We start from the raw sequence: 14,958 nt of genomic DNA, 5'->3' as shown, positions 1-14,958 counted from the left end.
GCATGTACGAAATGGAAGAAAAGGTGCGAAAAGCTCATGATGTCTCTCCTAATTATAAGCCTTTACATCTGGCTTCCACAGGACTGGAAAAGGTCAGTTTTCATTCCAATCCCAAAGAAAGGCAATGCCAAAGAATACTCAAACTACCACACAGTTGCACACATCTCACATGCTAATAAACTAATGCTCAAAATTCTCCAAGCCAGGCTTCAGCAATACGTGAACTGTGAATTTCCAGATGTTCAAGCTGGTTTTAGCAAAGACAGAGGAACCAGAGATCAAATTGCCGAATCCACTGGATCATCGAAAAAGCAAGAGAGTTCCAGAAAAACATCTATTTCTGCTTTATTGACTATGCCAAAGCCTTTGACTGTGTGGATCACAAGAAACTGTGGAAAATTCTTCAAGAGATGGGAACACCAGACCACCTTATCTGCCCCTTGAGAAACCTATATGCAGGTCAGGAAGCAACAGTTAGAACTGAACATGGAACAACAGACTGGTTCCAAATAGGGAAAGGAGTACGTCAAGGCTGTATATTGTCACCCTGCTTATTTAACTCATATGCAGAGTACATCATGAGAAACGCTGGACTGGAAGAAGCACAAGCTGGAATCAAGATTGCCGAGAGAAATATCAATAACCTCAGATATGCAGATGACACCACTCCTATGGCAGAAAGTGAAGAGGAACTAAAAAGCCTCTTGATGAAAGTGAAAGAGGAGAGTGAAAAAGTTGGCTTAAAGCTTAACACTCAGAAAACTAAAATCATGGCATCTGGTCCCATCACTTCATGGGAAATAGATGGAGAAACAGTGTCAGACTTTTATTTTTGGGGGCTCCAAAATCACTGCAGATGGTGATTGCAGCCATGAAATTAAAAGACGCTTACTCCTTGGAAGGAAAGTTAAGACCAACCTAGATAGCATATTAACAAGCAGAGACATTACTTTGCCAACAAAGATCTATCTAGTCAAGGCTATGGTTTTTCCAGTAGTCATGTATGGATGTGAGAGTTGGACTGTGAAGAAGGCTGAGCACCAAAGAATTGATGCTTTTGATCTGTGGTGTTGGAGAAGACTCTTGAGAGTCCCTTGGACTGCAAGGAGATCCAACCAGTCCATTCTGAAGGAGATCAGCCCTGGGATTTCTTTGGAAGGAATGATGCTAAAGCTGAAACTCCAGTACTCTGGCCACCTCATGCGAAGAGTTGACTCATTGGAAAAGACTCTGATGCTGGGAGGGATTGGGGGCAGGAGGAGAAGGGGACGACAGAGGATGAGATGGCTGGATGGCATCACTGACTCGATGGGTTTGGGTGAACTCCGGGAGTTGGTGATGGACAGGGAGGCCTGGCGTGCTGCGATTCATGGGGTCGCAAAGAGTCGGACACGACTGAGTGACTGAACTGAGAGAAATTAGGCCGGAGAAGGCGATGGCATCCCACTCCAGTACTCTTGCCTGGAAAATCCCATGGACAGAGGAGCCTGGTAGGCTACAGTCCATGGGGTTGTGAAGAGTCAGACATGACTGAGCAACTTCACTTTCACTTTTCACTTTCATGCATTGGAGAAGGAAGTGGCAGGCCACTCCAGTGTTCTTGCCTGGAGAATCCCAGGGACGGGGGAGCCTGGTGGGCTGCCGTCTATGGGGTCACACAGAGTTGGACCTGACTGAAGCAACTTAGTAGCAGCAACGGCAGCAGCAGAGAAATTAGGCAAGAAAAAATAAAAGTCATTCACATCAGATGGAAGAAATAAAATGATATTTATTCAAGATCACATGATACTATATGAAAAAATCATAAAGATTTCATACAAAAAGCCCTGTTAGATCTAATAAATGAATTCAATTTCAATGCAGAAATCATTTCCATTTCTACCCATTAATAACAAACTGTAAATTAAAAAGTAGTATCATTTATAGCAGCATAAAAAAATCTTTATGAATAACTCAACTAAGGAAATGAAAACTTATACACTAAAAATATAAAAATTGCTGAAAGAAATTTAAAAAGATGAGCAAATGAAAGTACATCTGTGTTCATAGATTGGAAGAATTAATGTTGTTAAAATGTCCATAGTACCAAAGCCAACTATGTTTTTAATTCAGTATCTATCAAAACCCTAACAATAATTTTTATAGAAACAGAAATAATCCTAAGATTCATATGAAACCACAGCACTTCAAGTAGCAATGCAGTCTTGAAAAAGAACAACAATGGGACCTAATCAAACTTACAAGCTAATGCACAGCAAAGAAAATCATAAACACAGCAGAGAGGCAGACTATAGATTGGGAGAAAATATTTGCAAACAATGCGACTGACAAGAGCTTACTTTTGAAAATATACAAGCTCATACAACTCAGCAATAAAAAACAAATGACCCAATTGAAAAATGGACAAATGATCTAATGACCTAAATAGACATTTTTCCAAAGAAGACATACAAATGTCTTCTAGACAAATGAAACGTGTTCCATGTTGCTAATTATTTTAGTAATGCAAATTGAATAGGTAGCATCTCACACAGGTCAGAATAGCTAGCATTAGGAAGTCTACAAATAATAAATGCTGGAGAGGGTTGCAGAGAAAAGGAAACCATCTTACACTGGTGATGAAAATGTAAATTGGTGCAGTCACTATGGAGAATAGTATGAAAGTTTCTCAAAAAACTAAAAATAGAATAACCATGTGATCCAGCAATTCCACTTATGGACATATATCCAGACAAAGCTCTAATCTAAAAAGAAACATGCACCCCTATGTTCATAGCAGCACTAGTCACAATAGCTAAGACATGGAAACAACAAAAATGTCCATCAACAGAGGAATGGATCAAGAAGATGAGGTACATATATGCAATGGAATACTGCTCATCCATAAAAAGGAACCAAATGAAATGCAATTTCCAGCAATATGGATTGCAACTAGAGATTATCATACTAAGTGAAGTCAGAAAGAGAAAGACAAATACCATACAATGTCACTTACCTGTGGAATCTAAAATAAAACACAAATGAAGATATCTATGAAATAAACCCACAGATACAGAGAACAGACTTAAGGTTGGCAAGGGAGAGGGTGGGTAGGGGAGGGAAGGATTGGGAGTTTGGGATTAGCAGGTGCAAACTATTATATTTAGGATGGATAAACAGTAGGTTCCTACTGTATAGCACAGGGGACTATATTCAATATCCTGTAATAAACCATAATAGAAAAGAATATGTATTAATATATGTATATATATAACTGAGTCACTTTGCTGTTGCAGCAAAAATTAAACACAACAGTATAAATCAACTATAATGCAATAAATTTATTAAAAAAAAACAGAGCTGGAAGCATCACACTTCTTAATTTCAAAATACTAATATATTATATTATGGAGCTATAGCAATTAATCAGTATTGCACTGATGTAAAGATAGACATAAACAGTGCAATGACACTGTATAAAGTCCAGAAATAAATCTGAGCTAATAGAGTCACTTGAAGCTTAATTAGTATGCCAAGACTACACAAAAGAGCAGTCTTTTCTACAAATAATGCTGGGGAAATAGATATGTCTGTTGAAAAGAATGAAATTGGACCCTTATGTTACACTAGATATAAAAATCAACTAAGAATGGGTTAAAGATTAAATGTAAGACCTGAACCTATAAAACTTTCAGAAAAAAACATAGGGTGTAAGCTTCATGATCTGGGTTTTGGCAACAATTTCATGGATAAGGCACTAAAAACACAGGCAGAAAAAGAAAAATTAGACTAGTGGAACTATATAAAAATGAAAAGCTACAAATCAAAGGGAATAATCAATAAGGTGAAAAGGCAATATATAGAATGGAGAAAATATCTGTAAGTCATATCTGATGAGAGGTTAATATCCAAAACATGTAGGAACTCTTACAACTCAATAGTAAAAATCCAAGAACCCAATTTCAAAATGGGCAAAGAGCTAGAAGATCCATCTCTCTTAAATAAACATAACATTGGCCAACAAGTATATAAAAAGGTGCTCAACATCACTACACATCAGGGCAAGGTAAGTCAAAACCACAGTGAGATATATCCTTACACATGTTGGGCTGGATATTATAAAAAATAAAGAAAGGGGGTGTTGGCAGGAGTGTGAAGAAATTGAAACCCTTGTGTACTAGAAATGCAAAATGATGCAGCTTCTATGGAAAATGGAATAGCGGTTGACCAGAAATTAAAAATAGAATTACCGTATAACCAGCAATGTCACTTCTGACATTGCTATTTACCTAAAGAATTGAAATTAGGATATTGAAGACACACTACATTTCTATGTTAGTTTTGGCATTATTCATAGCAGTCAATATATGAAGAATCCTAAATGTCAATCAATGGATGAATGGAAACAATGGAATATACATACAATGGAATATTATTCAACCTTAAGAAATAGAATATGCTGCAGTACTTGATAACTTGAATGAACTTTGATCAATTAGGCTGAATGAACTTAGACAAGTTTGGAGTACAATCACTGCATGATTCCACTTATATGAAGTATCTAAAATAATGAAAGTCGTAGAGTCAAAGAACTGAATGATGTTTGCTAAATCCTAGAGAGCAAGTCAAAGGGGCAGTTGTTAGTCAACAGATATAAGATTTCAGTAACACAAGGTAAGGGCTTCCTTGCTGGCTGAGCTGGTAAAGAATTGCCCGTCAATGCAAGAGATGGGTTTGATCCTGGGTTGGGAAGATCCCCTGGAGAAGGAAATGGTAACCTTCTCCAGTACCCTTGCCTGGAAAATTCTATGGACAGAGAAGGCTGGCAGGCTATAGTCCATGGAGTCTCAAAGAGTTGGACGTGACTGAGCACGCATGCACACAATGCAGGATGAGTATGTTTTAGATATCTACTGAACAGAAGTGTGTCTCTAGTTACCAGTACTGCACTGTACCTTTAAAAATGAGCTATAAGGTTATATCTCATGTTAAGTGTTCTTACCGCAATAAAACAATTTAAAAAGTGCACGCAAGAAGAAATGTAGTCCAAATAGGTATTTATCTATTAAATGAATGGAATCAATAATTATTATATTTCAGATGAGAAAATCCAAGACTTTGGTTTACAGGTGAATTCTCTGAAATATTCAAGGAAGATTTTATGCCAATTGTCTATAATATCTTCCAGAATATAGTAGTAAAGGAAATTCTTACTAAATCATTTTATGAGGTTAGCATTACTCTAATTCCAAAATCAGACAAAGACATTACAGAAGAGGAAAAGTACAGACCAATATTCCTCATAAACTTAGATGTAAGAAGTCTCAGCATAATATTAGCAAATCAAATCCAACAGTGTAGAAAAGGAATTGTATTCTGGGTCCAAGTAAGATATATTCAAGGTATGGAAGATATGAAATCAATTAATGTACAGGAGACAGGGATCAAGACCATCCCCACGGAAAAGAAATGCAAAAAAAAGCAAAATGGCTGTCTGGGGAGGCCTTACAAATAGCTGTGAAAAGAAGAGAAGCCAAAAGCAAAGGAGAAAAGGAAAGATATAAACATCTGAATGCAGAGTTCCAAAGAATAGCAAGAAGAGATAAGAAAGCCTTCCTCAGCAATCAATGTAAAGAAATAGAGGAAAACAACAGAATGGGAAAGACTAGAGATCTCTTCAAGAATTTTAGAGATACCAAGGGAACATTTCATGCAAAGATGGGCTCGATAAAGGACAGAAATGGTATGGACCTAACAGAAGCAGAAGATATTAAGACGAGGTGGCAAGAATACACAGAAGAACTGTACAAAAAAGATCTTCAGGACAAGATAATCATGACGGTGTGATCACTGACCTAGAGCCAGACATCCTGGAATGTGAAGTCAAGTGGGCCTTAGAAAGCATCACTACGAACAAAGCTAGTGGAGGTGATGGAATTCCAGTTGAGCTATTTCAAATCCTGAAAGAATCCTGAAAGATGATGCTGTGAAAGTGCTGCACTCAATATGCCAGCAAATTTGGAAAACTCAGCAGTGGCCACAGGACTGGAAAAGGTCAGTTTTCATTCCAATCCCAAAGAAAGGCAATGCTAAAGAATGCTCAAACTACTGCACAATTGCACTCATCTCACACGCTAGTAAAGTACTGCTCAAAATTCTCCAAGCCAGGCTTCAGCAATATGTGAACCGTGAACTTCCAGATGTTCAAGCTGGTTTTAGAAAAGGCAGAGGAACCAGAGATCAAATTGCCAACATCCGCTGGATCATTGAAAAAGCAAGAGAGTTCGAGAAAAACATCTACTTCTGCTTTATTGACTATGCCAAAGCCTTTGACTGTGTGGATCACAAGAAACTGTGGGAAATTCTTCAAGAGATGGAAATACCAGACCACCTGACCTACCTCTTGAGAAATTTGTATACACGTCAGGAAGCAACAATTAGAACTGGACATAGAACAACAGACTGGTTCCAAATAGGAAAAGGAGTACGTCAAGGCTGTATATTGTCACCCTGCTTATTTAACTTCTATGCAGAGCACATCATGAGAAACGCTGGACTGGAAGAAGCACAAGCTGGAATCAAGATTGCCGGGAGAAATATCAATAACCTCAGATATGCAGATGACACCACCCTTATGGCAGAAAGTGAAGAGGAACTCAAAAGCCTCTTGATGAAGGTGAAAGAGGAGAGTGAAAAAGTTGGCTTAAAACTCAACATTCAGAAAATGAAGATCATGGCATCCGGTTCCATCACTTCATGGGAAATAGATGGGGAAACAGTGGAAACAGTGTCAGACTTTATTTTTTGGGGCTCCAAAATCACTGCAGATGGTGACTGCAGCCATGAAATTAAAAGATGCTTACTCCTTGGAAGGAAAGTTATGACCAACCTAGATAGCATATTGAAAAGCAGAGATGTTACTTTGCCAACAAAGGTCCGTCTAGTCAAAGCTATGGTTTTTCCAGTGGTCATGTTTGGATGTGAGAGTTGGACTGTGAAGAAAGCTGAGAGCCAAAGAATTGATGCTTTTGAACTGTGGTGTTGGAGAAGACTCTTGAGAGTTCCTTGGGTTGCAAGGGGATCCAACCAGTCCATTCTGAAGGAGATCAGCCCTGGGATTTCTTTGGAAGGAATGCTGCTAAAGCTGAAACTCCAGTACTTTGGCCACCTCATGCGAAGAGTTGGCTCATTGGAAAAGACTCTGATGCTGGGAGGGATTGGGAGCAGGAGGAGAAGGGAACGACAAAGGATGAGATGGCTGGATAGCATCACTGACTCGATGGATATGAGTCTGAGTGAACTCCGGGAGTTGGTGATGGACAGGAAGGCCTGGCATGCTGCAATTCATGGGGTCGCAAAGAGTCAGACACGACTGAGCGACTGAACTGAACTGATATGAAAATCAATATACCCCATCACATCAACAGTTTAAAGAGAAGTCCAATGATTCTATATTGATAGATGTATAAAAATCATCTGAGAACATCTAAAACCCACTTGTGATTTAAAACTCTAAGCAGACCAAGAATGGAGGAGCAGTTTCCTCAACTTGATAAAGAAAATTTACAGAAATTCACAACTAACATCATTGTTAATGGTCAGAGACTGGAAGCTTTCCTGCTAAGATAGGTATGAGGCATGATGACCCCTCTAATTATTCCCATTTAGTATTGAACTGGAAGACCTAGCTAAATGCAATAAGAAAAGAAAGAAGAAATAACAGTTACACAGATTGGGAAGGAAGAAATGAAACTATCTTTGTTTGACAATAGGGTGGTTATCTATGTAGAAAATCCCAAAGAATGAAAAAACAACTAAGAAGCAATTTTAGCATGTTCCCATGTGGCACCCCACTCCAGTACTCTTGCCTGGAAAATCCCATGGACAGAGGAGCCTGGTAGGCTGAAGTCCATGGGGTCGCTAAGAGTCGGGCATGACTGAGCGACTTCACTTTCAGTTTTCACTTTCATGCATTGGAGAAGGAAATGGCAACCCACTCCAGTGTTCCTGCCTGGAGAATCCTAGGGACGGGGGAGCCTGGTGGGCTGCAGTCTATGGGGTCACACAGAGTCGGACACGACTGAAGTGACTTAGCAGCAGCAGCATGTACGACAGGGAACAAGCAATAGTCAGTTGCTTTCCTATATACTAGCAATGGACATGAAGTTGGGCAAACTCTGGGACATAGTGAGGGACATGGAGGCCTGGCATGTGGCAGTTCATCGGGTTGCGGAGTCAGACATGACTTAGTGACTGAACAACAACAATATTAGCGATGAACAATTGGAATTTGATATTAAAAACTCAATATTATCTACATTAAAACAAAACTTACGTACTTAGAAATCTGACAAAATTTGCATAAGTTCTATTTGAGGAAAACTCTAAAACTCTGATGAAAAAAACTAAAAAGATTTTTTTTAATGGAAATACATTCCACATCTATCAACAGGAAGTTTCAATAGTGTTTAGATTTCAGTTCTCCCCAGTTTAGTCTATAGATTCAATGTAATCCCAATCAAAATCTCAGCATGATTTTTTTTAGATATTGACAGTAAGATTCTTAAGTGTATATGAAGAGGTTAAAAACCCAGAATAGTCAACATGATATTGAAATAGGAGAACAAATCAGAGCACTGACTCTCTCTGATTTCAAGACTCATTGCAAAGCTACCATGATCAAGACAGAGTGGTATTGATGAAAACAGAGACAAATGATTTAATGGAAAAAAGAGTCCAGGAATATTAATAGGTAGACAGATATAGTCAATTGATCGTTGACAAAGGAGCAAAGCAATTCAATGGAGAAGCCTAGTCTTTTCAACAAATGCTTCTGCAATTACTAATCTCTCTTTCACTCACACATGTGCACACACACAAGTTATCTTATAACCTTCACAAATGTTAATTCAAATGAATCGTAGACCTATGTGTAAAATGCAAAACTATAAAACTTACAGAAGATAATATAAGAAAAAATACTAGATGTTCTTGATTTTGACAATGATTTTTATGTGTATCACTACAGGTAGAATCCATGGAAAGAAAAGAATAATTTGAATTGCATTAAAATTAGCCACTTCTGCTCTACTGAATGTTCCATCAATAGAAACCATTGAGTGGGAAAATTATTTTCAAAAGATGTATCTGATGAAGGATCATAATCCAAAATGCACAAAGAACTCTTAAAACTCAACAATCAGAAATATAAAAACCTGATTTTAAAATCGGCAAATCAGAAACAGACTCATAGAAAACAAACCAAATGGGAAAGGGTGTGGTGGAGGGATAAATCAGTAGTTTGAGATTAGCAGCTCCAAACTAATATATCTATATAAAACAGATAAATAACAAGGTCCTACTGTATAGCACAGGGAATTATTTTCAATACCCTATAACCATAATGGAAAAGTGTATGAAAAAGATATATGTCTCTCTCTGAATCATTTTGTTGTACATCAGAAACTAACACAACATTGTTTATCAACTATAATTCAACAAAATAAAAATAATAGGACCACCCTAAAAATGGCAAGAATATATAGACATGGCAAATAAGCATGTGAAAAATGCTCAACATCATATATCATTAGATACTTGTAGAGGAAAACAGCAATTAGATACCACTACAGAATGGCCAAAGTCCAGACCATTGACAAAACCAAATATTGGCAAGGATGTGGAACAACAGGGACTCTCAGTCATTGTTGGTGGGAATGCAAAATGGTACAGCCACTTGGAAGACAGTTGACAGATTTCTTAGAAAACTAAACATGTTTACCATATGATTCAGCAATCACATTCCTTGGTATACCAATGAGTTGAAAACTTATGTTCACATAAAAACCTGCACATGAATTTTTTTTTATTATTTTATATTTTTACTTTACAATATTGTATTGGTTTTGCCATATATCAACGAATCTGCCACAGGTATACACGTGTTCCCCATCCTGAACCCTCCTCCCTCCTCCCTCCCCATACCATCCCTCTGGGTCATCCCAGTGCACCAGCCCCAAGCATCCAGTATCGTGCATCAAACCTGGACTGGCGACTCATTTCATATATGGTATTGTACATGTTTCAATGCCATTCTCCCAAATCATCCCACCCTCTCCCTCTCCCTCTCCCACAGAGTCCAAAAGACTGTTCTATACATCAGTGTTTCTTTTGCTGTCCTGTATACAGGGTTATTGTTACCATCTTTCTAAATTCCATATATATGCATTAGTATACTGTATTGGTGTTTTTCTTTCTGGTTTACCTCACTCTGTATAATAGGCTCCAGTTTCATCCACCTCATTAGAACTGATTCAAATGTACTCTTTTTAATGGCTGAGTAATACTCCATTGTGTATATGTACCACAGCTTTCTTATCCATTCATCTGCTGATGGACATCTAGGTTGCTTCCATGTCCTGGCTATTATAAACAGTGCTGCGATGAACACTGGGGTACACTTGTCTCTTTGAATTCATGAATAATTGTTTTATTTATAATTTTATTTATAATTACCATAATATAAATTCTATTAATTAAAAAGAAAGATGTGCATCCACAATTATAGCTGAAATCAGGTTTGTATTGCTGTATGACAATGAAGATCTTAATGCTAATCATTTGGACAGCAGCAGGAATGTTGCTTAATGTGAGATGTCACTCAATGGGGAGCTGCAAGAATGGGATTCTAATGCAAGGCCTTGTACTGATGCAACGAGGACACTTTGTCTCACTGTAATCAATTGCTCATCAGAAAAGTAAATTAGACTAACTGATCTCAGAAATCCCTTCAGTATTTAAATTATAGTTGACTCTTTCATTCTATGAAAAGCAATGAGCTTCATCAGAAGGCAAGTGGAGCAGAGCAGGCACTTTGTTGTTCAGTTGCTAAGTTGTGTCTCACTCTGTGACTCTGTGAACTTCAGTCACACACTCATTTCTCAAAAAATAAACACAGCTGCTCTAAAACAAGTGATTGAACTTATTTCATCCGATATAAGCTGGCTTGTCTTTTAGAGCATAGGGCTGTGTGAGGTAGGTAACAAATTACTGGTTCTTTTTGTAGGAAATAAAGGTTACATTGAGTCTTGTTGTACAGTTGCTAAGTTGTGTCTGACTCTTTCTGATGCCATGGACTGCAGCATGCCAGGCTTTCCTGTCCTCCATCTCCAGGAGTTTGCTCAAACTTAGGTGCATTGAGTCAGTGATGCCATCCAATCATCCAATGACTTGCTCGAGTATGAAGGTTACAAAATTAAACTTGTATGACCCTGACTTTAATGAACTGGTGCAGTAATCATTAACTCACTTGATATATCTGGAAAGTCATTGACTAGGATGTGTCACAGAATACTGAATCATGGTACATATGCAGTAAGTGTGGTGACCCTGGTGAACTGAGTGTTTGCTTACAAGGAGGCATGCCTGACTCAGGAGATGTGAATTCCAGGCTTATCTCTACAACCTGCAGGTGCTGTTTTATCTTTGGAAAAGGTAATTGAGAGAATCATGAGATAAAATGGTGTTAAATTCTCTGTTACATGAACTCATGTAAACCTGAGGAATAAAGTATTTTGTAATCAGGTCTTGACAAACATTTTTTTTCTTACTAAAAGAGTTTAGGAATAACTTCACTAATCAGTTTTCAACAAATATCATATGTTGTAGAACTCCTATTTGTGAAGTGTTGTCATTAGTGTTCTGGAGAAGGCAATGGTGACCCACTCCAGTACTCTTGCCCGGAAAATCCCATGGACAGAGGAGCCTGGTGGGCTGCAGTCCATGGGGTCGCTGAGTCGGACACGACTGAATGACTTCACTTTCACTTTTCACTTTCATGCACTGGACAAGGAAATGGCAACCCCCTCCAGTGTTCTTGCCTGGAGAATCCCAGGGACGGGGGAGCCTGGTGGGCTGCCGTCTATGGGGTCGGGCAGAGTTGGACGCGACTGAAGCGACTTAGCAGCAGCAGCAGCAGTCATTAGTGTTCTGGTTCTAGTTAACCTTTCCAGTGATATTTAGATCTTCATGACCACTAACTGTCATCTCCTGTTCGGGTCTACAGGTACTGGTACTGTGGGTCTGTTTAATGAAGTCTCTGCCTCCCATTCCCCACCAAATCCATACCTGTTGTTCTGTGTACCATCTCCCTTCCCTGCTCTTGATGACAGATTGAAATTATAATGGAGTAATCAGAGTTCAGATATATAAAAATGGAGTCAGGCAGCCATTGAGAATCTGCTCTCGGACGTGTCTTTACACCACTGAGAACCTGACATTTCTTTGACCTGTCCTAGATCCAAGGACAGGTCTAGCCCTATTCAGAGCAACACTTGGCAGCTGCACTCTTGTAGTCTCAAGGTCTCCCCTTTCAACTGTGCAGCCATTTTGGAGCCCAGTTTATCCATACTTAATTGGAACCCTTACTTGCCAGATCCAATTATACTTTTAAAAACACTTACATAATTTTGACTTCCCTGGTGGCTCAGATGGTAAAGCGTCTGCTTACAATGCGGGAGACCCAGGTTCGATCCCTGGGTCGGGAAGATCCCCTGGAGAAGAAAATGGCAATCCACTCCAGTACTATTGCCTGGAAAATCCCATGGACAGAGGAGCCTGGTAGGCTACAGTCCATGGGGTCTCCAAGAGTCAGACACGACTAATCGACTTCACTTCACTTCACTTCATGTAATTTTGAAGGTTTTGCCCTTATAAGCCTCACCCATTTTGTAGTTCAGTGGGGCACCATTCAACTGCTTCTTGAGTCTGTCTCATGCCACAGTCTTACCAAACCCCCAATAAACATCATTTTATTTCACTCAGGTCTTTTCTAAAATTTTGGTTAACACTGTGCATACTCCATTTTATTTTTTTTCTTATTCTGATAAAAACAGACTTCATAAGGCAACAGAAGCAGTTGTATCTCGAGGCAACTGGGAGGCTTGAGCCATAATTTCTCAAGCCTTCCCCACTAAATTCTTAGAGATTGGTTCTTCCCTCAGTTGCCTGAGTAAGTTTTACCTCTTTGGTGAGGGACAGGGGAGAATCCCTATTTTTGATTTATTCTCTTGAGAATTTGTGACTCTTTGCCCTTGGAGTTCAGGGACATCTGTTTATTGTGAAGCCTGTTATTTTGTGAAAAATCAGGTGTATATTCAGCGTAACATTTGGGAGGTTTGATTTTGTTTTTCTGAAATTATTCTTGAGGCAGCTGTGGTATATATGAGAGAGCATCACAGTGGGCATCAGAAGATCTCAGTTTAAATCCTAGTCTTATTAATTATTAGGTTGGTGCAAAAGTAACTTTGTCATCTGATACTGGAATAAATTCTTAAATGTGGGGAATCAAACCTGGGTCTCCTGCATTGCAGGCAGATTCTTTACATCTGAGCCACCAGGGAAGCCCCTGTTATGTTATACATCATTTTAATGCACATTTCTTGCTTTGTGTTTTTTGCCAATGACTCATCACTTGTGTTTATTTTATTTTTATTTTAGACTAGGGAAATGATGTTAGAGAAAAAGCGAATTCAAATGATTTTCTCATTTGAGTTCAAAATAGGTGGCAAAGCAGCAGAGATGACTCGTAACATCAACAACGCATTTGGCCTAGGAACTGCGAATGAACATAGAATGCAGTCGTGGTTTGAGAAGTTTTGCAAAGGAGACAAGAGCCTTAAAGATGAAGAGCACAGTGGCCAGCCATCAGAAGTTGACAATGACCAACTGAGAGGATGATCAAAGCTGATCCTCCTAAAACTACACGAGAGGTTGCTGAAGAACCCAACATTGACCATACTACGGTCATTTGGCATTTGAAGCAAATTGGAAAGGTGAAAAAGCTCTATAATTGGGTGCCTCATGAGCTAACCGGAAAAAAAAAAATGTTGTTTTGAAGTGTCATCTTCTCTTATTCTGTTCTGTTCCATTCTATTTGTATTCACTCAGTCATGACCAACTCTTTGCAACCCCATGGACTGTATGTATCCCACCAGACTCACATGTCCATGGAATTCTCTAGGCAAGAATACTGGAGTGGGTTGCCATTTCCTTTTCTAGGGGTTCTTCCTGACCCAGGGATCGAACCTGGCTCTCCTGCACTGCGGGTGAATTATTTACCATTTTAGCCATCAGAACTACACAACAGCAGTGAAACATTCCTTGATCAGATTGTGACATGCAATGAGAAGTGGATTTTATATGGGAATTGGCAATGACCAGCTCAGTAGCTGGACCATGTAGAAGCTCCAAAACACTTCCTAAAGCCAAACTTACAACAAAAAAAGGTCATGGTCACTGCTGATGCACTACAGCTTTCTGAATCCCAGCAAAACCGTTACATCTGAGAAGTATGCTAAGCAAATCAATGCAATGCACTCAAAACTGCAACTCCCTCGGCCAGCACTGGTCGACAGAAAGGGCCCAGTTCTCAATGACAATGCCTGACCACATGTTGCACAATGAACACTTCAAAAGTTAAACAAATTGGGCTGTGAAGTTTTACCTCATCCTCCATGTTCACCTGACCTGTTGCCAACTGACTATTGCTTCTTCAAATGTCTGGACAGCTTTTTTCAAGGAAAACGCTTCCATAGACAGCAGGATGCAGAAAATGCTTTCCAAGAGTTCGATGAACCTCAAAGCATGGATTTTTATGCTACAGGAATAAACAAACTTATTTCTCATTGGCAAAAAATATGTTGATCATAATGTTTTCTAAATAAAGATGTGTTTGAGGTTAGTTATAAGGATTTAAAATTCATGGTCCAAAACCACAATTATGTTTGCACCAACTCCTTGGAAGGAAAGTTATGACCAACCTAGATAGCATATTCAAAAGCAGAGATGTTACTTTGCCAACAAAGGTCCATCTAGTCAAGGCTATACTTTTTCCAGTAGTCATGTATGGATGTGAGAGTTGGACTGTGAAGAAAGCTGAGCGCGAAAGAATTGATGCTTTGGAACTGTGGTGATGGAGAA

At 39.0% G+C, this 14,958-nt stretch overlaps 1 pseudogene; it reads left to right on the top strand.

Moving 5' to 3' along the window:
• Positions 1–11: 11 nt before the first annotated feature.
• On the top strand, positions 12–14,682 carry LOC113884398 (annotated as a pseudogene).
• Positions 14,683–14,958: the final 276 nt, after the last annotated feature.

The sequence above is a fragment of the Bos indicus x Bos taurus genome, chromosome 26, assembly GCF_003369695.1.
Source record: "Bos indicus x Bos taurus breed Angus x Brahman F1 hybrid chromosome 26, Bos_hybrid_MaternalHap_v2.0, whole genome shotgun sequence".
NCBI lineage: Eukaryota > Metazoa > Chordata > Mammalia > Artiodactyla > Bovidae > Bos > Bos indicus x Bos taurus.
The sequence above is the reverse complement of the archived record's forward strand: the minus strand, read 5'-3'. Positions and strand labels throughout refer to the sequence as shown.